Source organism: Venturia canescens, chromosome 5 (genome assembly GCF_019457755.1).
Source record: "Venturia canescens isolate UGA chromosome 5, ASM1945775v1, whole genome shotgun sequence".
NCBI classification, from domain to species: Eukaryota; Metazoa; Arthropoda; class Insecta; order Hymenoptera; family Ichneumonidae; genus Venturia; species Venturia canescens.
The window spans coordinates 11,928,937-11,946,603 of record NC_057425.1 but is presented as its reverse complement, the minus strand read 5'-3'; the positions used below and the strand labels follow the sequence as shown (position 1 = coordinate 11,946,603).

Here is a 17,667-nt window from a genome sequence, read left to right as displayed (position 1 = left end):
TTGATTTCAATCGGAGTTCGAAGATCTCCAGGCAAACTGGCATAATAATCAACATTATTTTTTCAGCCAAATTTAATCGATTAATTGCACTTGGATAGTAATGATAACAAAAATGAAAATAGTTTGTGCACATTTATTTTGGAAATAATCAATTTTTCGCCTTGTCGGGCCGAGTTTCATGGAGATTTTTCCTCGAGAAAAAAAACTGTCAAAACCCTGGAGATTTCTATTACGAACTCATACACGCGGTAGTATATACCGTGCGACGAAAATTTCCGTCGTATCATCGTGCATACGTACAAGTCATAGGTGATAGAGATGCAACTCATCTTGGTACGTAAACCACAGGTGTGTGTACCCTCTTTTGGGTCTGGGATTAAAGGATCAGCGTGCCATTTCGTGGCTAATTGAATTATCAACCTTTTCAGTCGTACGCCACGTCTCCTTCCGTCTGAGCTTGCGGTTGCTCGCTGCTTCTCGGAGAAGAAATCTTCGAGGGAAGATCCAAATCTCACAGCTACTTCTTCATTCCTCCGAGAGCTTTTTTTTATTTTGTTATTCCTCCGAGGCTCACGCACGTCCTCGTCTCAAAGTTTTTCGAAAATTCTCCATGATAATTCCAAGACTGTGCTTGACGTTGCGACGCGTTTCAAGTCGATTAAAAAATTCTTACAAATTCGAAAGCACTCAGCGACGTTTCAAGCCGTATCGACCTTTCGAACCTATTTTTCCCTTAAATTTTCAAACGCTTGTTTCTACTTGAACATTTTAAATTCATCTTGGATGTTTCGAGGCCTCCAATTGTCTTCGGATGTTTCTAAACCTCAAAATCCTCCCAAATTATCATTATTCAAAAAAGAAGCTATTGCACTTTGCACAAAATCCAGAAAGCTTGCATCGGAGTCCAGCCGAACGGCTCGAAAAATGAATCACCCAATTTATGAAACTTCAAATGGACCCTCAAATACGAACCCCCGGAGGGCTTTTCCCTTTGAAATCCTTCGATTTTCCAGGCATAAATTCAGGACCAGAAATTCCAAATAGAAAAGATTCCAAATAAAAAACAGCAGACCAGGTGCAATGATACAGAGAAGCGAGGAGCTCTTCCCTGCTCCGAGTGTCATCCAAGTGCGTACTCCGGTGGTTTACATAACGGATGGCAGATGAAAATAAATGATACTGGAGACTATGAGGGCCGTCAGTTACCACTTGACATCTCATTAACGGCGCACCGCACAGAAATATCAGGAAAAACGTTTGTCTTCGGTATTCCGGCATTTTTCTTTTCCGCAGTCCGTAAGCTCGTCGTCTCCGCTTTATGTACGTACACAGACGGACAGACGGGGTTTCTTTTCTCATGAATTCCTATATGCCTGTGCAATCTATACAGAGAAACATCTCGTGCTCGAGGTTCTAGAATCTTGAGATACCGCGCTGCGTCAATAGCGCGCTCTTCGTTGCATGAGAATACCGACACTCTTTTCCACTTGAGGAATGCACCAGGAAAATCCCATTTTGAGGCGTCACGGGAGGTTCGCTGCTCGACCGCGACGAGCTGGCGGTTCTCCATCGCAGATTCAACCGTTCTCGTGATTTTATCCACCTTCGTACCAGTTTATTACAGCTCTTTCGTCACAATTGCTCTCGAGAATGGTTTGAGTTCGTCTGTTGAGAAAAACTGCCCTTAAATTTGGTGCAGTTTGAAGGTGAGACTTTCAATTAAAAGCCAAAAATCTTGACGCTACGTATTGGTCAGAGTAGCAAAAAACGACGAAGCCTTAGTCAACGAAATGACTTTTTCGCTCGTTTTTCCATCGCCAATATTTTCAATTTCAATTCAATCGAATTCATTTTCAAAGAACGAATGCTTTTCGGACGTTCAGGCGTTCAAAATAATCATTGCACAGTTTTGACGTGACAAAAATCATCTCACTGAAGGAATCGACTATTTTGTTCCGAGCGGGTTGTCTGGACCGAAAATACGCTGCTTTCTAATCTACGAAGTTTCTCTGCCGAATTCCACCAAAATCTGTTCATCCGTTTCAACGTAAAAAGGCGATTACAGAAGTAGAGGAACTGCAGATTATTTCGGGACGAAAAGTAGCTTGTTCCTCTCTGACAGACAAACTATCGGTATGAAAAAATCTGCATCAGTCGATTGCTCGTTGCGGTGCGAAAAGAGGATCGCCACGTGCTTTTTTCGAGGATAAAAATTACCTTGTGCGTCATTTCAGAACCCGACACACTTCCGCACAAAGTTTCATCAAAATCTGTCGAGTTATATTAACATCGCTATGCGAAATAAATGATAGTAAAAATGTTCATTTTTATGTGTTGGTGCCTGCGTGAGATCCGTGTGTTACGGGGGATCACGAGTCCTTAATTATTGATTGGTGCGAAAGGTACGAGAGTATCGAAGTAATTTGCGAAGGCGGATATTTCATTGGGTCTTTGGTGAATGGTTGCTCGTGTGTGTGAAAAACTTGCTCCGATCCATCCGGCGTAAGCCACGAAAACAGGGAAGTTCGAGTTCGTCACATCCGCTCCGGGTCTCCCGCGTTGCATCGTGCGTAAAAATCGTACCAATGAATTTCGAGGGTATGCGCATTACCGGAAATTGAAGATACACGAAGTCGAAAAAGCGCGACTCAGTAACGGCTCGGGAGCCCCATACGTGAATAAACGATTCGCCCTTTTTCATTTAAAGCTACGTAAAGCTATCCAAAGATACGTTAAGGACTAGAGGGAAATACCACGGTTTAGTGATTTATCCGGACCGAGAACTCGGTATCTGAAATCCATTTCCTGTTTCTCGTTTCTCCAACTACTCCGCGTGTTAATCTCGGTTCAGAGTTGCAAAGTTCAAGAGGTGATTGAATAAAATGACGTTACGATCGAGGCTTGGAGTACTGTAACGCTGATGAATGGATCTTCATTTGTTTTCGTTATCAGAAATTCGAGTTGTCGTATTGTTCGAACGATGACAAATGTCTTCGGAGCGTTCAATATCGTATGGTTGAAGCTAAAAATGATTTTTTAAGGTGTATCATGCCAGAAGGATTGTATTTTATGGGTGTTTAAATTGGATCGATTTTTACTTCCTAATTAAAGATATAATCACTTTAAATTAATGTCAAAGTTATTTATTCGAAATTGTAGACACATTTTTTCAACTTGTCTCATGGCGAATGAAATTACAAGCCATTGATTAATCGGTGATCGATCATTGAATGAACTCGAAATTTCATTCGTCCCTGGCGAAAATACTGTAGTTTTTATGTCAAAAATCGCATTAGAAAGGGCAAAGGAAAAACACAAATGGAAATGGATCAAGGAAAAAGTATTAATAAAAAGACAGGCGGCTATGACAGGAATGGGCCAAGCCAAGAAGAAACAAACCTTCGTTATATACTTCACTGTTATTGTGTACTTTTTCATAGACTTCGTAAGAAGCGTTCACATTCTTCATATGGAAAGATAAACGATTTTTTCCGCATATAGTTTCAATAGTCATGTGTATTTTTCTTCATATTTAGACACGTTTGTCTCAACAACGAATAAGACGAAGCCTTTAAAATTTGATATGCGTGTCGGTCGACTAGCCATTTAAATTCTGTTTAAATTTGAAGATTATCTTAAGGAAATCGTATGAATCGAGTTATCACTGAGCTTGTTACTAAATTTTCGAGGCCCCGAGAAAAGAGAAAAGGGGCAATCTCGTTGATGTTGTTTTCTGAGTTTCCTCGTAAGAAAAAGGAACGCGAGACACAGTGGGAAGTAAAGAATCTTCTCTATTTTTCAAGCGAAGTGTATAAGACCATCTGTGAGCTTAGCTCTTTGTTCTCTAATCCTCCAGGTGGCACGGGACAGGCCAGTGCCTCTGGAAATGTTTCCCACGCTGCACTGCACACGATCCAGCGTTAAATACCCATTCACCTTGCTCCAACACACATACATACAAAATGTACGTTCGGTAGTTTTTCCCCAAGGAAATAAAAATATAGTCAAGACCTGCCCCGTAGTGATCCTCATTCTTTTTCCCCACTTTCTTCGCTTCCGCCTCTTGAACATCTTCACCGCACCGCGTCAAGTTCGAAAGAGAAACAGAGAAGTCCAACACCGAGAGATGGGAGACAAAAAAAGGAATACGAAACTGGGCGAAGAGGAAATCTTGGCTCCCATCAGGGACATTGGTATTCAAGCCGTCCTGAGGGCTTGCTCGACTCAACGACGACACGTTGCTCCGCATCCGCATCCGCACACACGATCTTCTTCCTGCGCTCTCCGCATTCCTCGCTCCACCTTCCTCTCATTCTCTCGCTATTTCTCTCCTACTTCATTTTATTTTTCTTTGTCCACTTCCTCTTTGGTTTATTTGATATTCGGTACAACGACCTTTTAACAAAAGAAGACAGGGCGCATGTTTTTTGGGGTCTTTCGTCATATCTACCAGCCGAAATGTACACGTGACTTTTCGTCAAGTCCGACAAAGTTCTGCGCTGAGGGGTTCATCGGAGTTCGTTACTTCCACTTTTCTCTTTCGACTTTCGACTTTCTCGTCTACTTAAAGTACATTACGCCCGTAAGATCGTATTTTATGGGAGTCTAAATTGAGACGATTTTTACCTCCTAGTTAAAAATATCACTCAAATTAATGTCAGAGTTATTAATTAGAAATTGTAAATAAATTTTTTCAACTTATCTTTTGGCGAATGAAATTACAAGCCATTATTTAATCGGCGATCCTCGCTGACTGAACCCAAAATTTCGTTCGTCCCTGGCGAAAATACTATAGTTTTTATGTCAAAAATCGCATTAGAGAGCGCAAAGGGAAAACACAACGGGAAATTGATCAAGAAAAAAATGTTAATAAAAAGACAGAAGGCTATGACAGGAATGGGCCAAGCCATGAAGAAACAAAATGCCGAAATAAGCAAAAAGCGTGCTCATTACTAATTTCTTTTAATCTTTAAGGTAATATATTTTTATTACTAGTAAGACAATTGTCTCGAATTTTTTCCTAAACCTTCATTAATACACTTTACTGTTATTGGGTACTTTTTCATAAACTTCGTAACGAGCGTTCACTCGTAATATGGAAAGATAAACGATTTTTTACGCATAGTCCTTAAAACTCTGTGTATTTTTCGTCATATTTAAGCACGTTTATCTCAACAACGAATAAGACGAAGCTTTTAAAATTTGATAAAAAAAACATTTAATCTTAAAATCTGTTGAAATTTTGAGATTTTCTTGAGAAAATCGTTTGGTGCATGAACTACCTTAAATTTGTTCTTTTCGTAGAGAATTTCCGTGATATTATCAATTTTCAAAAGATGGCTGAGAATGATTTTGAACGTTTTTCTGAATGACGTGCGAAGATTGAAGACCCAAACAGCCACACTTCGAGTTTAAATAATAGATTATTTGAAATGTCTCGCGGAAGAAGATTTTCGGGAAACGTTAGAGTGCAATTTTGTGTCTTACTTTTCGAACTTTGTACACATGACTTTGTGAATTATAAATAAGAATCTGAAGGATGAAGGGAGTATAGGGAAATCTCAGCGACTTTTATTTTTGTTCTGTGCATGTTTTATAGTGCAACGTGTATCAGATCGAAAGTATCGTAGACTGTTAGTCATACAGCTCCGGGGAATATAAAGTCTTTGGTGCTTTTCGTTTTCTACTCCTCGCACTCATCCATCGTACTTTGTCCACGTTTTTTGGCCAACTTTTCACCTTCTGTATACATAAATAGTGCAAGAGCTTCGCGCTTCAATATTCCGGGACTGCCTGATCGATATAACCGCAGAACTTTGTGGCACGTTGGCATACAAAGTTTCAGCAGAATTAATATTTCACGATCCGCCTCTGTTCACTGAAATAAGTCACACTTTTACTAGTTTTTCTCAACACTTTGTTCCAAATGTGATAACAACTAGTTGCCAATCTGCTAAGACGCTCGATTTAACCCGTAGACACCACACTCCCTTTAAGGTCACACACTCACCACACACTGGTGCAAATTTGCACTTGGACTTTTCAAAACTTTTTATTTCATCGATGAATGTGTGGAATTGCTCTTACAACGGGACTTTTTGGGGGTAAGAATTCCTTAGTAATCGATTACAGTCGTTAGAAAAATTGAAAAATGAAGTTTCATTATAGAAAAATGGGAAAATTGGAGAAAGGAATTTTGGAGTTCTAGACACTTGAAATTTTCGTGGGTGCAAATTTGCACCAGTGTACTGTCTACGAGTTAATATGCCAAGCCTTTAGAAAAATTCTCAGTAGATGCGAAAGTACAAAACCTGATGAAAATCTTTATCAATTTCCAAATGATGATAAAACCATCAATTCTGTGATGCTGAAATTTGCAAGTCCGATAAAATAAACGAAAAAACATTTGTAACTCATTCTTTTTCTCATTCGTTTCGTTGGGCTCGCGAACATTGCAGACTTCGGTGTCTTTCAATTTCACCGATGAATCGTGACCCCAGTAGGAAAGCTTCAAACGTTCAATATTTGTAATTCAACGAGCGCAGTAAATTTTTTCTTGTTCCTGTGTAATTCCTATAGAAATCGGAATCATCTGACAGCAAAAACTTCTTCATTCCTCCTTTGATTTTAATCTTAACGCCCAAGATTTCAAGCATTTTGATCTTCCACAATATTCGTAGAACTCGATGTTTGAGTTTTTATACAAAAAATGACGTATAAACATCACGAGACTCGACGTTCCGACGACTGGTCTGTGCTCGTCGCCAGTCCAGTGGATCCTTCATGGAAATTAATTGGCAGATCTCTCCCAGCAGTCGGAAGATTTGACTAAAGTCTGTTATCCGCGTTCGAGGGATCCGATGGATTTGATTGCATAAAAAATGAGGTGCAGCGAGCAGATTCGATTGGTTAATATCAGTGGCAGATTTCGTCTCATTTTTTTCATGAGCTTTGCGTAATTTCCCATAGGGCTGACTCTACCTGCAAAGGGAATTTAATAAAGATATACACAAGGTGAAAGCTCTCTTTTCTGGAGAAATAAAAAAAGGGGATTTGAGCAGTGGTTCTCACTACCGGTATAACGCGTCTCTTGATGCAACAGCAATAATAGCTCCGTTCTTGCTCTCGCCGTCGTTCCGAAGCTCACAATAGCCCGGGAAATTGCAGTGATTACCAGAGCTTTGTTCGAAAATGCCACGGGCGTTTTACCTAACGAAGGAAATTAATCCAAATAAACAAACAAAAAATACCAATTCAACGACGTTGCTATAGTAGGCTGAGTCATGCGAGCGGGTTATTTTCTCCCTGCTCTATGTATATATGCATTACTTCTCTCGTTAAACAGCACTCAGTTTTTCGACTATTCTCCCCGTCATTGTTTTCTTCGTAGCCAATTTAAAAAATGAGCAAATCGCTCGATCGTTGGTCCAATTTTGTTCGACGAACGAACCTATTAACTTTTGGTATTGCGTGCAAGAGGATGGCAAAGTAAAAAAGTAAAATCCCCTTCTAAAAAGTTGGTGAGTAACGTCCGAAGTTGGTCACCAACGAGGGGCATTGTTGTCGCTTTATTCGTACTATGATTGGTCGCTGGGGCTTTCAAATTCGGAGTCTTGCTGTCAATTTCACAGTTGTTTACTATCAATTTGGCAGTGATGTATACGCGAGTGGTTATAAGCTTTTCTTGGGCGCAGCAGCGCTAATAAACCCCTATACGCGCGCTTCAGCGCGCGCTAATATACCCTAGTGGAGATTAAAAAGTGAATATTGATAAGTAATGAAAAGTATATGGTGAAGGTCAATTTTGAGGAATCGGTCATTCGATGTGAAAATATGATGGCACACTGAAAACGAAGTTTTGTTGCCTGAATCAAATAAAATAGTCGAATACGTCGAACAAAATATTGTGGATGAGTGCAAAATAATTTGTTGACGCGGTGAAAAACGTTTGTTTCAATTTACAATTCTGCGCTCTCTAATGCGACTTTTGACATAGAAAACTATAGTATTTTCACCAGGGACGAATGAAATTTTGGGTTCGGTCGGTGATGGATCCCCGATTTTAATTAATGCCTTGTCATTTCATTCGCCAAAAGATAAGATGAAAAAATTTATTTACATTAGAATTAATAATTCTGAAATTAATTTAAAGTGATTATATCTTTAATTACGGAGTAAAAATCTACTCAATTCAGACACCCGTAAAATACGATCCTAAGTGCAAATATCCTGAGAAATCAACCAAACATCTATAGTCATATAGCAACAAAATGTTTTTTCAAGCCATTTTCTCAAGATACAACCAAAGATCTGTTCACCTCAACCGCGGCATAAGAACTACAAATAATCAGTGTTTGAATCAACAAAATAAATTTCGACCAAATGAATTTTGTTGGATCAACAAAATTCCATTTTCAATGCAACAATTTGAATACTTATTTCTTCTCAATTCTTGGGTAGCACGAAAAATTGTTGCTTTCTCGTGTTATCGTTTTAACTGCCCGAATTAAGTGTTTTTCGAAATTGTCAGATTTTCGATTCTTTTCACGATCGTTGAAACTTTACAAGTAGCAGTTTGTACACGTTTTGGAGAGCGGATCCTTCAAACCGGTGTCAAGCTCTCGATCCATAAAAATGGAGAATTCGATTGGAGAGTGCCTATCATATGAACAACAGAATTTATATATAAACCCCCCGAACCTTGTTATGAGTATCTGCCCACGTATATTCGCCTATACATACGCAGTTGCGATATGCAGAGCTCGACTTCTCGCAAACTGGAATCGATCCGAACACGGGAATAAAAATTCGATGAGCACTCGCATACGATCGTATGCTCAGACATATTTTCTGCATTTGCTCTGCTAAATTAAAAGATGATAAGCAAATTCTGTGCCAATCCGACGCTATACGACGAACGCATTCATTTTGGAATGCTGACTCGCAACGATTTAAGAATACAAAATAAAATGAAGATAATTTTTTTCTGTCGAGTCGAGCTCTGACGACAGAATATATTTCATTTTGCTTATATGTTTCGATACTCGCGATCTGTTTGCTTCGTGGTTCAATCGGGTTATCGGAGAGTGACATGGATTTTGAGATCGATGAAAAACGAACGACCAAAGTTGTGATTTTCTACTGAAAAAAATATTTTCGACGGAAAATTTTGTTTCTCTCAATTAAAATATTTCGATGGAGACGCAAAACATTTTTAAAACGAAATAATTCGTGGTGTGGAGCTGGACGAATAAAGAATCAGCCAATAAAGAATCAGGAAAATGAATTCATTCGTTTATTCATCCGATCGATCATTGGATCAATTCTCCTCCAGAATGTTTTCAAGGAAAGAGTTTTCGAAAAGTCTCGGGAGCAGGTGGAAATGCGCTTTTCCTTGTGAAGAGTCTCGAGTCTTTGAACTCGTTATTGTGCAAAAATCATTGAGATCCAAGCGACTATTTCTTGGAGCAAACTGGAAAGTATGCACGAAAAATCGAGTCATACCAGTCGTTCGATTAAAATGGTTAACTGACCCGGTTGAACCGCCTTCGAGAAATTTTCATGATTCAGCTGAAGAACCAATATTTTTGGACCCGTCAAATTTTCCGTCCAACGAAACGGATTTGGTACAACGAACAAATTTTTTTTCTCGACACACGAACGATGAGCTATGCGAGTTTATCACGCGGTTTAATCGCGAATATTCGAGCTGTCCACACGCGTTATCCCTCAACATTGAATACGGCTTGAGACACGCGGTGAATTTACCATCCGTTTTTTCTTCGAATGTTCGGAAAAAAATATTGAGAAACGTTCTTATAGCAAAGTGCATTTTTTTCGGATGCTCAATTTTTCCATGAAAATTCAGTGCCCGAAAGCTTCCATCCAAATCAGAGAAAGAGAGTTATTCGATTCTCGTTACGTAACATATTCCGAGCTGTTTTTTTCTTCCCTTAATGTCTCCCGGCACCCTTGAGCAAGAAAACTGTTACAGCTTACTTTCCGTTCGCCCTCAACTTCCCTGCTAACTATTCCTCTCACTCAAATCCAGAAATGCTTGGAGCGTGAACGATCTTTTGAGAACTCTTAATGTCTTTCCCGTGCACGAGCCTATACGGTCTGTAGGACTGTGAAAATAAAGGATGAAAGGAAATTAAGGTACACGTAAAAACGAAGAGCGTACCGAAGAGTCGGGTCTTTCATTCGATTTTTACAGAGTGTTTCCATCCCCGTTTTCCTCCTTTTTCGGATATTCTTTTTCAGCTACGTCTCGCGTTGAAAAAGCTTGCCACAGTTTATCGGGGGCATCGGAGAAATACTTGGACGGGGGAACCGACCCAATGAACAATTTAGGGACATTCTAAAGTGTCAGACATTCGCCAAGTCTTCCGATGACTTTTATAGTACCTCCGAGGTCGTTACGTTACGCTCATAAAGATTTTCCACCAAGTTGTTTATGAGGCTTGACGTTAAACGCATTCCACTCGTTCTCGTGTGAAAGTGGTAATTAAAGTCACGAGAACAACCGCGCGCTCTTGTGAAGCGAGACCACTTTTTTGTCGGCTCCTCCATTTTCGTTCGTCCCTCGTGCCAGTTTCAGCTTTTATTTCAACTGGAAAATTTCATAGTTTCACAATATTCCATGAGAAAAAGGCCGTTGCAGGAACTTCGCGAGGCCCCAACTTCGTTTACTTCGAAATTTAACAGAACACGCCAAAGTATTCGTGACGAAAAAATAATTCATTGAGAAATGCGCACGTGATGCTCGCATTTTGTTTTTCAAGTTCCTTCAACTCCATGGCTTTTCCGAAGGCCACAGCGATCCTCGTTTTTCCCCATAGAACACCCCCCGGCTCAATGAATCTTTTAAGCGGTTTTCCGGTAAGCCTACCAACGGTGCTAATAAAGTGGCGCGTAGAAATAAAAAGAATTTGCAATTTTAACGAGGGATAAGCTAAACGGACCTCGTCAGATGAGTCTTGATTTGCATACCATCGCTCTCTTATGTAGGTCATACCTTGATAAGCTTTACTCGGGTTAAATTGAGCAGCGGTGATGCGTCCGGCCATAGTTATAGTGGCCTCTAAGTCAATCTGCCACTCTTCCGAAGTCCTATAGTGTGCTCTAACCGGCTATGTTTAATCATGCATAGTTATATACATTGTTCTTCGTCCGCATACGCCTTCATTGCTCTGTGTGCTCATAAAAACATGGAGGTGAGGTTTGTTCTTGGTAAATATTCCGCAGTTTTGTTGATCAAAGGAAATTAATGTTAGTCTTGCTTTAGGCGATTTTTGCACAGGGAAATTGGACCCAAAACATCGAATTAGGCATTTCGAGTTGATGCACCAAACATCGAAACGTTTTCATATCGAATATCGTTTCCACGATCATACGTCGGCAGAGACGACCATGCACGAGTGCGAAAATTCATTCACGATCTTTTTCATTCGTATATCGTATATTGACATGATAATAATTTATTCATGCATTGATTCATGATGAGACGAATTTTTGGATCCGTTCGTTTGTGGATTATCTGAAGTAACGAGAGTTACTGCGTATGAACTGTTCTCACGGGTTCTTCGTAGAAAAAAGTGCCTCTGTAACCGTAGTTCTTACAGGTATTAATTAAAAAGCTATTAATCCGATCCATACAAAATTTATACCACTCATTTATTATAACAATAGCTTGAACCTGGACGAAGGATTTCGTATTTTGTTGGAAAAAAAATTGTAACAAAAAACCGAAAGTTTAGCACCTCAAAAAACGAATTTTTTGTTAAACTGTCGCCATTTTTTTTTAAAATCAACATTTTTACAAATTCTTTTTCCAGGCTCGAGCTATCATTATAATAAATAAGTGGTATAAATTTGGTATGCATCGGATTAATATTTTTTCAGTCGCCACTGCAACTGATGCTGAAAAAAAGGTGCTGCTGGAATCCAGCTGGAGTTGCGCCATTTTGAGAAATGTTTTCATCAAAAATATTGTACAAATACATGAACATTTGCACTAATGAATGTCGTTCGCAGTTTTTCAATAAACATTTATTTTATTGTCGAAAAAAAAATCAAGAAAATCACGTTTTCTCGTCCGCTGCAAGTGTATGCATACAAAGCCTTAACGAAAACATAGTCGACATAGGAAAGCGAAATGAGTTATCATCTGGGACAAAACGTCCGGTGAAATATGCCCTTGGCAAAAACTAACTGGAGAGTAATTCGAGTTCCAACGACTGGCAAATATTTGCTTACCATTAGTGGGAAATCTATGGCAATGAATAAAACCTCCGTCGCAATCGACCACCTTGGATCAAACCGAGCCCGGACATCGGACTAGAATCGTGATACTCGAGTGATAGTATGTGCCTGGCAAGGGCGCACGGGTGCAGTGTGCTGGGTATGTGTGTATTTTGGCATTTGAGCAAATAGTGTTTTACCTGGAAAATTATATTGGCAAAAGCCTTGGGCAGCCGAATGATCCGCTGCAGTGGAGAAACAGCCCAGTCCCCAGTTCACCGACGTCTTTTATGCAAATTGGATGCCTCGTTTGTTTGTATTGTTCAAATCTTTTCTGAGCGTTTCATGCGTCGATGCTTATCGGATTTATCAAGGGGACAAAAAGCAAGAATATTTGCTCGGTTTGCCGGCGCGAGATCACTCGAACAGTCGGAAAACGAGTGGAACAGCGACTCGGTCGAATCGAATGCTCAGAGAATGTATGTTGTGCGAGTGGCAGTCCGAATCATACGAAAACTGATGCTACTTTAGAGTTGCTCGTTCAATCGATCTTCTATTCCGCTTTCATTATAGGAAAAGACAAGAAAAAATGGAGGTTGAGCATTCCTTGTTAAGCATTCGCAAAAGCGACTCTACGCAGCTGCTTTTACCTCCGATTTCATACTGCCGAACGGACAAGGATAAATCCTTGAAATAAATCGAATGTTTTTTGTTTGCCAAACTGTCCAGTTGGCTTCGATCCTTCCGACGGACGCATATGCAAACGGTGAGTATCGCTAGCTCGCTCCAGTTTCCTCCTCTTCCTGACAAACTTTATTTCCTATTTTCGAATCCACCCACTTGCAAATATTTGCTCGGACCAAACTCCTCCCGCTGCGTCCCTCTCTTTCCTCCTCCCTGGCTGTTTCACCAGGGCTCAAGGGTCCTGTGGACTTGGCTTTCGCGATAAAGTTTCGTCCGAAACGATACGACTGCAAAGCCGTGCAACGGGGATCATTAGAATACGAAACTCCGTCTCAATACCGCGCGTTGGACTCGGCTCATCCAACTAGCCACCTTCGTTACTAGACGATACGAATCTTTACCTCCTTCTGTGAAGAAGCTCAGAGTTTGGCAATTAAGGGGTCTGACCAATCAGAATTTTCAAAATTCGAGTTTTTTTATTGCATTTTTAAAAAATTTACATATTTAAAAGTATCATACTAAAATTTTATAAGAAGCTGAGCAGTCCAAGTGCACTTTTGAGCGACGTTTACTCGGCTGCCATTGTCTGAACGCGTTTTTCACTCAAAATCACGTCATTGGACGGCTCGTTGATGAAATTTCCGAAACTATTCAACGGATCCTTATCAAAATATTTTTCTTTTGGCAAACGACGATGAAAAAACGTGCTTTTTCGTGATTTTTGGAAAAATGGCCGCTGTTTTGTCATTTTTTTAAAAAAATGACAAAATCGTATGCCCTTTACCTTTTGAATCTGAAACGATTTTTATTTCTTTTCTCCGATCATCCATATTCCGGTGATTTTATTAAAAGCGTATACCCATTTGTTTTTTGGACCTGTCTTCGCCCATATTTCTGTGCGAAAATTGAGTAAACTAATTACAAAAAAATGCCTTTTTCTATTTTAATTTTAATATTTATAATTTATACCGATGAAAAAAATTGGTGAAAATAGTCCTTTTATCGAGATCGCGACAACTCCGCTCCAACTAAATTCCCTTCAGCTTCCTCACGTCCGCCACATTAAACGAACAGAATCTTCAGTTTCATCCCTAAAAGTGGAATAAAAATTCATGACAGGGAATAGAAAAGCTCGACCCGATCGCTCGACACACTTCCAACTCCATGAAGTTTGATTCTATCATTATAATTATTCGAACACCTGCACTCCGCGTCGGATATAACCTGAAAAATTTGGATGGTTATTAACGATACGCGGATCCGGCTCGAACGATCCTGTCTTCCAAAATAGCGCACAGACGTGCTGTTATATCCGAAGCGATTACCGACAAGATGAGACATTCCTTGACTACGTTATTCCCTATAAAATGTATATACGTTTGGCTGTCCCTCTTTACGAGTCGACTCCTCCAAGCAGGTAACCCAATAATCCAGGAACGAGGCTGCTCCTCCATACAGCGAAGCTTCGCGTCGTGCTGTGAGTTTGAGTACGAATCGTGTTATGCGCGGGGCGAGAGCCAGTGGAGAATCAGCCATTCGCCAGAGATTGAAATTTAACGTGAGCCGTCGAGACGTCTGAGTGGTAATTTCAAATCGTAATACGTTATCAACTTTTCTTGCTGGCTCCTCGACGCGCGGGGCTGCGAGGAGCTTTTATTTTTTCCCCAGTCTCCCAGTAGTGAGCGGATTCTTATTTCTTTAAGTATGTTTTACCTTCGTTTTACAACGGAGAACTTTGCAGGGGAGAATCGAAAGCGACGTTTTCGATGTTGCGGCATTGCAGCTGAGACCCTCGTGCGTGGTGTGCACTCTCCGAGAGGTGATGGGAACAAGCTCATCGAAAGGCGAGAGAAACATGGAAAATATAAGACTCCGAGGCGTCGTTGGCAAAAGGAGTGAATTAATGCGAGGATAAAAGTTATTAAAGCGCGAATCGAATGAGATTCTCCGAGGATATTACGAAATTACTTTACTAATATTGCAGCTCTCCTCGGCCTGGGTGCACTCGTTAAATTGCACCCCGGCGTTTCCGCTTCGTTGGTTCACCCTCTAAAATTAGTCTCGCAGCATCCGGTGAACTTTTCAATTGCACCCTCCTCCGGATACGTAACGCGTCCGTACCCACACGCGTGTTCCCTTCGTTTTTTAAATTCATCTTTGATGTTCACACTGTAATATTTCGCGAGGTGCGCTGCGTACGCGAAAGCTGCTTGCTTAGCTGATCTCGCGTCCCTGCGGAGAAAACTGGTGGCGTGAACTGGAAAACCAGCAAAACGAATTTTAATTAAATTCCTGGAAGTAAATCACGGAGGTCGTTGGCCACCGCGACGGAGCCGCGAGAACGTCGTCTCGTTTCTCCTCCTCGTCGAGGTCGCGACGCATTGACGAGAAACTGGAGACGATACAGCCCATTTTCCTGCCACCCCTTGATTTTCCGCTCGGAAATCTCCCCCCGCGTTGACTCGCACACGAACGTGACTCTCCAGAATTTCGCTCACCCCCGGATTGCGGATAAAAAATTAAATCATCGCGCAAAAACGCCGCTTTTCCTCTCCACTTATCCGTTTGCAGCTAACATTTAATCCGGCTGTTTATTCCTTTCTTTTATTTCGAATCGATGAAATATTTTCCCCCCTTTTTTTTTCATCGGAGTTGAACACGACGAAGATCGGCAAATGCTTTTCTCCGTCGTCTTATTGTCACATCAGCGGATAAACGGCAAAGAAAATTGAAAAACAACCTGCCGAGATAAACGAAGTCGCATTGTTCCGACAACACAAATATCCGAGTACGGAGGTGCTTCCCGCCGTAAAGTTCAAAGGTCCGAGGACGCTTGGAGGCTAAGAAACGAGATAAAGTAACAAAGCTGAGATCACCAAGCATTGCCTTGAAGAGAGAGCTCTTCTGATCTTTTCGGAAACAGTGAAACTATATGGACGAGGTGCCCGGGCAAAAAAAAACTGCTAGAAAGATAGAGATTGAAAAGAATAGATATAAAAAAAATTTCTTTAAATAGAAAAGTATAAAAAAATGGTCATTTTGGATTCGAACTCTCATTTGAGTATTTCATGATCGAGTAAAACAGGAGCATTAATCTCGCGAAGTGATACAAAAGAAGAAGTTAAAAGTTAAGCTAAATTTCATTCCTACTTAAAGCGAAGAGTAGTCGTAAAATAAATCGTTTTCATCGCCGTTCTTTCTGACAGACGACACTGGTCTTGGTTATGATGTCCTCGTCTGCTCATAATCGCTTGTATTGAAAGAATTATTGTATATACATGCATGCGAACGAGAAAAATAAAGGAACGGAGCTATGACACACCCTTAACGAAGTGAGTACGAAAAGCTCCGAGCAGGCCAGCGTTCGTTAATTCCGTTTTCCCGACTTAATTGGCTAGCGACGTCGAGGTTAAGCTGGTATATAATCAAAGTTCTCGCGTAAAAAAATCGTGGCAAGAAGAACGACGAGGGGGGGTGAGGAAACGTGGAGAGTGAAAAGAAGAGTCACGAAAAGCCGCTGGATGTGAAGAAAGAAGGCGAGTTGGATGCGGAGATAAAGAGAAACAGATGAATGAAGCGCTGAGCAAAGTTTTATTAACTCTTGACAAAATTCTCCCTCCCAGGTTCTCGACGGATTTATACGTTTTCATTCGTCAATGAAGCGGCCAGCTCGGTCCGCTTCTGAATGCACTGCTGGTTACGCGACCGCAAATCGCGCCAAGTATTCTTCCGTTTCGGCATCGCGGCATAGCTGGAAAAGGCGAAAATTTGTTGTGCACGCGTTGGCGAAAGGCCTGCAAAACACGGCAAGAGAACGCAACACTGGGAAAGCGGGCTACGTGGAAAACGAGGGCCGAGCGAAAGATCGTAAAGGTTTGAGCTTCGCGCATACACACGCAGTAAAAATTGCAACTCCCGACAACGAAAGCAACGGAACGAACGGAACGGGAGACACGCGAGTGGAAGCGAGAACGCCGCCGGACCGCAGGGTCCTTAAACGCGAGATTGCATTGATGCTGCTGTACACGGCACCCCTAGAAGTTGAGGGTGGAAAGAAAAGAAAGGGGAGAAGAAGAACCCGCATCAGATACACACGAGCTGGTTTAAATAATGTAGAACATGCACGCTCCACTCTCGAGGCCAACAAACCCTCTCACAACTCATCCCCCTGGGTACTCCACTATCCCAAAACCCTGATCTTGCCACAACCCCCAGAGATTTCCTCCAAATTGCCCCTCCACGCAACGGGGATTCACCCTTACTCGTGGCCTGCTCGCATTATCTGGCAAATTCTCGACAATAGCCTACGTCGTAATAATTCGTCGGCAGCGACGAGACATAAATCACGGGCTCGAAATTTCTATTTCGATTTTCGATCACGTCCGTGGATTTCGTGCATTTTCATCAAACGTGGCGAGTCTTTATTTTTTTCAATACTCGCAAAAATTTGATTTGTATTTGAAAAATATTGTGATCGGATCGTCGCAGGGCTTCGAAATTCAGGGGCTGGGACGGGGAGGCAGCTTCCGGAGCAAATTTTTCAAGTGACAAGACCTTTTTCAAGATGTTGGAATTCGTGGGACGACGGTGTTGGGCAAAGATTTTTTCGCGGGATCGAGGCACGGAATTCGGAAACGTACTCTGCGAGGCACTCCGGTTTTAAATATTACAGAGATTTTAGAGTTTGTTCAGGAATTTTTGGGAGCCATCGATCCTGAAGGAATAAGATTTCGTTTCTTC

General features: G+C 41.1%; 1 protein-coding gene and 1 long non-coding RNA gene across 6 annotated transcripts in view; both read right to left on the bottom strand.

Moving 5' to 3' along the window:
- Positions 1–17,667, bottom strand: part of LOC122411279 (cyclic nucleotide-gated cation channel alpha-3) — a 177,779-nt gene that overhangs the window by 61,571 nt on the left and 98,541 nt on the right. The window lies entirely within an intron of this gene.
- LOC122411289 (uncharacterized) lies at positions 6,893–12,486 on the bottom strand. The gene is made up of 3 exons (XR_006261139.1): positions 12,444–12,486; positions 7,072–7,209; positions 6,893–6,981 (listed from the first exon to the last, which is right to left on the bottom strand). It is a non-coding gene; the product is annotated as an uncharacterized lncRNA (long non-coding RNA).